A 9,722-nucleotide genomic window follows, 5' to 3' on the forward strand; every position below is an offset into this window, starting at 1 on the left:
ATATATACACACATACACACACACACACAGTGTTGGGTAAGTTACTCTAAAATTTTACATCTACTTACATTGTAATGTACTTCAACAGTGTAATTAGATTACTGTACTAATTAGTCTCTCTAAAAAGTATAGGATTACTTATTACTAATTACTTTCCAAATCTCATATAATCCTCGACCAGATGAACAATAAAAGGACAGACACGAAAAGTTTTGGGCTACAAATGTAACCTAGGTTCCCTGAGAAGGGGAACAAGACAATGCATCTTACAAGACACTATGGGGAACGCCTCAGCGTGACCGGTGTCTGAAGCATATGTGCAAACGTGACAATTGTATTGGCCGCCGACAGCCTATGACGTCACTACCAGTGCGACCGTGAGTATAAAAGGGCACCTGAGGAATATGTCATTCACTTATTCATCTAAAGGAGATGTGGCAGGCAGCCTGAAAAAATGGCAGTGAGACACAGTGTCTTGTTCCCCCTTTCAGGGAACCTAGGTTAGATTTGTAACCCAAGAAGTTTCCTTTTGAATTGGGATTTGGGAAACACTATTGGAAACAAATACTCACTCCGCTACGCTGAGGGTAATGCATGCCCTATTGGTGGTGACTAAGCACTAAGAAAAACTTACTCTCCTGACCTCATTGTTGGCTGTCAGAGACATTATTCCCTACGGACACAGCCCAAGCTACATACCCTGAACGAGGAAGTCCTTGCAGGGCTAAGTGGTAGGGCTCGGCCCAAGGCAGGGCTCAAAGGCTTGAAATCATTTAATTACTAAAAGATTCCTTCAAGGTAATATGGCCAAGCTCACGAAGAGACCTGGCCTGTTACTTCAGTGAGATTGAAGCATCAACCCCTAGAATCATCAGGGTGGCTGACCCCTGCTGTTCTATGCCTAAGCAGAATCTCTAGATTCAGCACTCTCACAGAGGCCTTCAATGAAAAGGTATTGCAACAGGCAGTAACCATTTCACACCGGACTCCAGAGATGGAAGTCCTAAATAGCAGAGACTCAGCATATCGACCTTTCAAGCGAGGAGAGAAACTCTGTTCACCCCAAAAGGGGTTCTCAGGACCTGCAGAGCCCTAAAGTAGCTTTGGGGAGCGGAGTACTCTACATGGCGACCCTCTAGAACAAAGGGAGTACTGGCTAGCTCACTGGAGTAAGCTTATCGAGGAGGCCTACAGAAGTACTTCAACTTGAAAAAAGTTGTTTACGGAAACCCCAGTTAGCCTACTGTCAAGCAGCCCAAGAGAGTGAAACATTCAGCATACCGACCATTTAAAATGAGGGGAGTACTACACAAGCTCAGCCCAGAAAGCAATTTGTCCAGAAGGCTGAAAAGCCCATCACTAGGCAATACTGCTATACAGGCTCTAGAGAGCAAGCCACTCTGCACACTGACACACTGACCTTCTAAATGAGGGGAGCTCCGAACTTAGCCTATAGCAGTACACTATATTGCCAAAAGTTTTGGGACGCCTGCCTTTACCTGCACATGAACTTTAATGACATCCCATTCTTAATCCATAGGGTTTAATATGGAGTTGGCCCACCCTTTGCAGCGATAACAGCCTCAACTCTTCTGGGAAGGATTTCCACAAGGTTTAGGAGTGTGTTTATGGGAATTTTTGACCATTCATCTTGAAGTGCATTTGTGAGGTCAGGCAGTGATGTTGACAAGAAGGCCTGGCTCGCAGTCTCCACTCTAATTCATCCCAAAGGTGTTCTATCGGGTTGAGGTCAGGACTCTGTGCAGGCTAGTTAAGTTCCTCCGCACCAAACTCGCTCATCCATTTCTTTATGGACCTTGCTTTGTGCACTGGTGCGCAGTCATGTTGGAACAGGAAGGACCATCCTCAAACTGTTCCCACAAAGTTGGGAGCATGAAATTGTCCAAAATGTCTTGGTATGCTGAAGCATTAAGAGTTCCTTTCACTGGAACTAAGGGGCCAAGCCCAGCCTCTGAAAAAACAACCCCACACCATAACCCCCCCTCCACCAAACTTTACACTTGGCACAATGCAGTCAGGCAAGTACCGTTCTCCTAGCAACTGCCAAACCCAGACTCGTCCATCAGATTGCCAGACAGAGAAGTGTGATTTGTCACTCCAGAGAACACGTCTTCACTGCTCTAGAGTCCAGTGGCGGCGTGCTTTACACCACTCAATCTGTCGCTTTGCATTGCACTTGGTGATGTAAGGCTTGGAAGCAGCTGCTCAGCCATGGAAACCCATTCCATGAAGCTCTCTATGCACTGTTCTTGAGCTAATCTGAAGGCCACACAAACTTTGGAGGTCTGTAGCTATTGACTCTGCAGCTATTGACTCTGCTCTGTGATTTTAAGTGGCCTACCACTTCGTGACTGAGTTGCTGTTGTTCCCAATTGCTTCCACTTTGTTATGATACCACTAACAGTTGACCGTGGAATATTTAGTAGTGAGGAAATTTCACGAATGGACTTTTTGCACAGGTGGTAACCTATCAGGGTACCACACTTGAATTCACTGAGTTCCTGAGAGCGGCCCATTCTTTCACAAATATTTGTAGAAGCAGTCTGCATGCCTAGGTGCTTGATTTTATAAATTTGAGATAAAATTTGTGTGAAGAAAAAAAAAAACAAGAATTCAAGAATTTTATAAGAATTCATTTACAATCAAGCTGCAATTTTGTTCGAAAAGTGTTAAAATATTTATTAAATGATTATATTTAAAATACAAAAAAATGCTAGCAATACATTTTTATAATGTTGTTTTAGAAAAATTTCCAACAAAGCAAAAACAAAAATGTTTTAAATTATTTTAATTTCTAAAAGTATGCAGAGTCAAATCAACCTATAGTTGAAGAAAACCCCTACAGAGAAAGGTTTAATTCTGAAGAGATGCTCTTGTTTACTCAGTCAGACGGTCCAAACCTGCAGCTCCAAATGAGATAAACGAGGGAGCAAACACTTAGGTCACCGCTGTGGTATTGATTACCTATTGCACCCTGCTATCGGTCTCAACCTCTATCTCTTTCTCCTGCACTCTCTTTCGCAAAACACTCTCTCCATCACTCTCACCTCTCCCTGGTTTGTCTTCATAACTTCTTCTTAGACACAAATTCAGACAAACAAAAACAAACCAAGACAAGACGTCAAAAACTGCACAAGAACGAATGTTTGTTTTGAGTTGCTTGTTAATAAGTCAGGCTTTGACAACAAGCAGAATTGGATCCTTTGGACTGAAGATGCATTGCGGTGTCAGTTACCCGTGAAGTGAAGCTTGGTCTTAAAAATATGGTGTGTTTTGATAGAGAGAGGCGACTGTGACAAGCAGTGCTGGATGAATTACACAAATCCTGTACCTGATGAAATATTACTCCATTAAAGGTACAGTACTAGTTAAAATTTCTGTTTGTGTAAAACTACAATAGTACCTACTTCTGAATAAAAGTGTTTAATGACAAGAAAAACAGTCATAATTATGAAATTATATGAGTAGTCAACTAGTCAATTAGGGAGATTTGGATGCAGACATGAAACACGCATATGCAACCAGCTTTGCTTGCTCCACTCCAAACAGAGCTTGAATCGGCAACTGCCGGGACAGGAGGCAAGCATGCTAACAAGGGGCTGAGGCTTTACCTGCACGGCTACTTTTGTCCATCTGGCCTTCATTACACTCACCCACCTAAATCTCACTCCAGTCCGGGTCACGGCACCAATGCAATCAGCTTGTTCTCAGTGGGGCTTTAGTCAGCAACTGTCAACATGGTAAGCAGGAATGCTAACAAGGATGCTAAAGACCGCAGCTTCTAGTGCACTAGTTCTCAACCAGGGGGTCTGGACCCACTTTGGGAGACTCAGCACACTTCCATTGGGGCCATGAGATAGCTTAAAATGGTTTAAAAATGAGACAAAACAAGGTTTAAAATAAGCTAAAACAACAAAAGGTAATAAAATATGACACAATCTCAGAGTTAAACTGTCAGAAAAAAAAAATGATCTTAATTATGTCAGATAACACTTAAGCAAAACACAGTCAGGTCAAAGTGTCTGAATATATATATATATATTATTACTGGTAGTCCACTGTATGAAGAATTTTTGGGTATAATATGTCAGTTTACTTTCTATCCTCACTTACATAAATGAACTATAGTGTCCTGCACCCACTAGTAAAAATATATCAAAAATATAAAAAATGTCTGAATAATTTTTGGTTTGATTGTATTTTTAAGATTGCTGGTATAGTAACTACCTTTTCGATTACTACTAAATTCAATGAGAACTGAAACTGTTTGTTATGAACTTTCTTCAAAATATCTTCTTTTGTGTTCAGCAGAAGAAAATAATTTTACAAACCTTGCAATAACAAACAACTTGAAAAGTCAATTGGTAATACGTGTAAACTGTAGAACAGTTATTGAAACTTCTGGGATTGTGGAATTTAATTGCTTTAATTATTTAAAAGTTAATTTATTTTATTAATTAATATTATATTTATTATTATATTATGCTCTTATTTTCTGTGAATTAAAAAAAGTTTGAAAATGAGCAACTTTGTCATCACAGCAGATGTATCAGAAATATTTTGGTGGGCCTTCAAATATTGTCTTTGACAATAAGGGGCTTTGGAGTCAAAAAGTTGAAATGAGTGACCCATGAAAACCATGAAATAAGCGATCCATCCATCCATTTTCCAAACCACTTGTCCTCCCACCTTTGTCTGATTGAGCCAGACAAAATTACAAAAGAAATCCAGCTGATAACAGGATCAGTGGTGTGGAGAGTAAGGCGGGAAGCATTAGTTTTTGACGCGACCAACCCAAGTTCAAATCTGCCTTTTTCCAAACTCATTCTGCTCCCTTTTCCCCATTGCATATCAGCTCGGAAAAGTGTTTATTTTAAAGGGATACTTCACCTTGAAATGAAAATTATGTCATCATTTACTCAACCTCGTGTTGTTCCAAACCTGTAAGACTTTCGTTTATCTTTAGAACACAAATTAATATATATTTTTTAATGAAATCTGAGCCTGTTCTGTACTCTTCATTGGTCACTCAGATATAATTTAAGGGGGGGTTGATTATGATTTCACTTTTTTTTAACTTTTGTTAGTGTGTAATGTTGCTGTTTGAGCATAAACAACATCTGCAATGTTAGGACGCTCAAAGTTCAGTGCAAAGGGATATATTTTCTTTTAAAGAATTCTCTGTTTGAGGACTACAACAAACGGCTGGTAGGGACTGAGCTTCTTCCCGGGATAGTGACATCACTAACCCTAAAATTTACATAAATCCTGCTCCCGAGAACATGCAACAAAGGGGGTGAGGCCATGTTATTGCAATACAGTACGTAACACAAATGCAATAGCATGTCATAAAAGCAAGACGACACCATAACAAGTTATAACCGTAATTAAACTAAACTATACCTGTTCTATCTTCATGCAGCATATATCCTCTGGCTCTCCAGGCATTTTACGACAGTTCCCACAGGAGCGATTTATAGATTATCATGACGGAATATGCTAATATATGACTTTAAGAAATCCCACAACAGCTACATAAATTAAGCAACTAACCATTCAGAAACATCCTGTTGCATTCTACATGTTGTCACTTCTTCTTGAGTCTCTCCATCACTGTCCGACTCCGGTTTGAACATAAAAGGCTGAACAGTTTCTGACATTTTCAGTGAGTCTGAGTGAGGTAATCGGCGCTGCTAACACTGTGTACTAACACAAGCTCTTGAAACGCCGCCCTCTTCTTGGGAGCAGCAGCTCATTTGCATTTAAAGAGACACACACAAAAACGGAACGTTTTTGCTCACCCTCAAAAAGTGACAAATTTAACATGCTATAAAAATTATCTGTGGGATATTTTATGTTAAAACTTCACATACACACTCTGGGGACATCAGAGACTTATTTTACATCTTGTAAAAGTGGCATTATATGACCCCTTTAAAATATCTTCATGTGTGTTCCAAAGATGAATGAAAGTCTTACATGTTTGGAACGACATGATGGTAAGTAAATAATGACAGAATTTTTATTTTTGGGTGAACTAACCCTTTAAATAAAAACTAAGAAAACATTTGAAAAGTGGAAATAAAGTGTCAAACGGGTATTAATAATGGAATTAAAGTGTTTAACAGGTAAGGTTAAGGGTAGTAATGTTCAACAAGTAATAAGGCATCATCCATTTATGATTTTACTAAATATAATCATACACACTGAATATGTTGTTATTATTGCATACTGTTTTATAATGTACTATAGTAGTATCTGCCACTATTTGCATTAAGCATGAATAGCATCTAACTGCTATTTTCACTTAGTGGCAAGAAATACTGTTGCACTTAATGTAAATAGCATCTATCGCTATTTGCACTTAGTGCCTATTAATGGCCTATTTTTAACATTATAAATAACATTATATTAGTGTCCAGTACTGGTAACAAGTAGGGTATAAAACTGGCATCACAATATAAGGTCACAGTTCTATTACATATTCTGTATAATACAGTCTTAGGCATCAAATCTACTTTGACCCAGCCTGGTATGGGATAATGACATCTTGACTGGCAGTTTAGATTGATTCAAAACCACAAAAGTGTCGAGTGAAGAAAGATCTGACCAAAAGAGTTGACAGAGATGTCAAAGAGTGCTGTATAAATATGTTTTCTCTGGCACTGGTTAAGCTACTGATGTTGACACAATTTCTGCTGCTTACCTGACAGAACTTTCGCTTCTGTTTTTACATTTACATTCTAATCCTAACAGATGCTGTCAAGAGAGTGTCACTTAAGTAGCAATTAGCAGAACAGGTATTTAAATATGCTCATCACATGTCATCCAAAGGAAGACCATAAAAAGAAATAATGCAAAACCATTCAAGGAAAAGCATTCAGGAAGGTGTACAGAACTGTACAAGAGTTTTCTTTTATGTTTTATGTAGCTGCTTTTATTTGATCAATAACACAGTAAAAACAATAATATTGTGAAATATTATTACAATTTAACATTTTCTTTTGTAATATATTTTAAAATGTAATTTATTCCAGTGATGACAAAGCTGAATTTTCAGCAGCAGTTACTTCAGTCTTCAGTGTCACATGATCCTTCAGAAATCAATCCAATATGCTGATTTGGTGGTCAGTTATATCAGTTATTATTTGGTGATTATTAATTATTAATAATGGTTCTTATTATCAATGTTAAAAACAGTTTTTGAGGCTTAATATTATTTGTGGAAACCATGATACTTTTCTGCAGGATTTTTAAAGAATAGAATGTTCACAAAAATAGCATTTATTTGAAATAGAAATCTTTTTGTTATGTTTTTAATCAACTTTTGTGTAATAGTGTGTCATGGTTTTCACAAAAAATAATAAATAAATAAATAAGCAGCAAAAACTATTTTCAACATTTACTTTTTATATATTTTAAAGTAGAAAATAATAAGTTTTGTTATTTTATTATAAGTGCCCCTTCAATTATTGTCAAGTATTATTCAAAGATTTTAATATTGTCTTCCTAGGGCTTTTTTTAATGTCAGAATTAAGTAGAAAGCCATAAAATAATGTGTATCTTTATGTAATATATAATATCTTCTAAAATCTATATGTAATATCTATATGTAATAACTAAATAATACTATTTTTAGTATTAATTAGTTCGTTTTAATTAGTTTCTATTTTTATGTTTTCTGTTGTCACTTTAATTTTTGTTAGTAATTTTGTGGTGTTTTAGTCATTTTTATTACATGTATTTATGGTTTTATTTTTATTATTATTCATTTATTTATTTATTTATTTATTTATTTATTTTCAGATTTAGTTTAGTACATCAAGCTAAACTAAATGGCAACTAGCTGTTATATATATATATATATATATATATATATATATATATATATATATATATATATATATCATTCATTATTAATTTTATTTAATTCTTTTATGGTTATATGGTTGTATGGTTATATTTTTAGTTTAAGTTAACTACTTCTGTTCCATCCATTATGGACAGCACAACAGTCAGGATGAAACTTTTACTGTTAGCCTCTGAGGTAATCTTAAATCTTTCAATGAAACCGCATAAAAACACAAACACACTATTTGTGTTTAAATTATGCATATTGGCATAATAGTCTTGATGCTGTGGGCTTTACATGCTGAAGTCTAGTCTTGACTCTCTCTTCTCGTGTCCTCTGGGGAGTCCTCTACAGCCCAATGCCACTCTCAAGAGCACGTGAAGAGCAGATGCCGCCCACAGCATGTATAATGACCCCCATCAAAGTCATCAATAACCGTAATGGCCAAACAGACAGTTACGTTACATTTACTAGAATGAAGAATGAGGCTTTTGTGGCCCTGGACAGCCTCTTACACACTCAGTTTAACTTCCTGTTTATGTCTGCTCTTGTGACCAGAACTGCATTTCCTTAGAAGTGCCTTAGACACTGTGAACATAGTCACTTGCAGGATTTGGCACTGATGAGCAGTTTGCAGACTGATGTGGACTTAATTCTATTTTAATATCAAATTAAAAGTTTTATTTAATTATAAGTACCCCCATAGAGACTGTTCCAAAGTAGCACCCTTGCAGTGTCAATCCAGGTAGTGATAATAGTAGATATATTTAACATTCAGTGATAGGTGCTGCCAGAGGTTAACTTTAATGAAAGGCTTTTATAACAGAAAGCTAATCCATCACATACATTTCATAACTACACATCAGACCTCATTAGTCAACCTCTTTATTTATCATTAGAGGTTTCCAAGGAAACTGAACCAAGTTTCACTCTAGACATATAACAAGTTCCTAGCCAGGATTTTCTGGAATATCACTATTCTTTCATAATAAGGACATTCCATAGACTTTTTCATTTGTATAATAAGTTCATGATATTTTCTACCCCCTACCTCTAAACCTAACACACGAATATTCATTAAAACATTATTTAGTTTCAGCCATTTTCCTCTTTCCTCTTGGCTTCTCCTCATTTTGTAGATGATTTTAGTCCACTTTAGAGGTTCTACTAATGTCAACTTATTCTACTAACCCTAACAGTCCACTCTAATGAGAGTTAGTTGACATGTATTTGCAAAGTTACGTATTAGTAGAATGCCTGAAGAGGACTATTGAAAAAGTGTAACCATAAACCATTTTTCCCCCAATTGCATATGTTTTGCCAGATTTTTTGTGCTCAATGTATATATTATTATGATTTTTACATCAAAAATTGTCATAATTTAGAAAAAAAAAAACATTTTTTCCTACCCTGATTTTGGCCCTCTGATTTGAATGCTATTTTAAGGGGCGTGTCTGCTGTGAGACTTCAGTGTAAACTTCCACTGCTGTGATTGGCTAACGGTGGATGTGGGGCACTGGGCACCCACCGGCAGAAACAAAAATTGGCGCCTATGGTTGCAATGATGAGCATATAGCCGATCACAGACATGTTGAGTGCATGAATGCAGTGATCTCCTCATTGTAACTCGATTTCTGCACACTAATGAATGCTTTCATCATAACTAACAGTGCAAACACAATATTGTAAATAAGAGATTTGTTGATTCTGAATGGGAGTTTTGGCGAGAGTCCAGAACTCAGTCACTGATAACCTTGCGCTGTTTGATTGACAGCTCCAGCTATTGTTAAGAGGAGCATTCTGAAAGCGCACTGACTGCTAACAGCAAACAATGCCAAGTAGTTGAATG

The sequence above is a fragment of the Ctenopharyngodon idella genome, chromosome 18 (genome assembly GCF_019924925.1).
Source record: "Ctenopharyngodon idella isolate HZGC_01 chromosome 18, HZGC01, whole genome shotgun sequence".
NCBI lineage: Eukaryota > Metazoa > Chordata > Actinopteri > Cypriniformes > Xenocyprididae > Ctenopharyngodon > Ctenopharyngodon idella.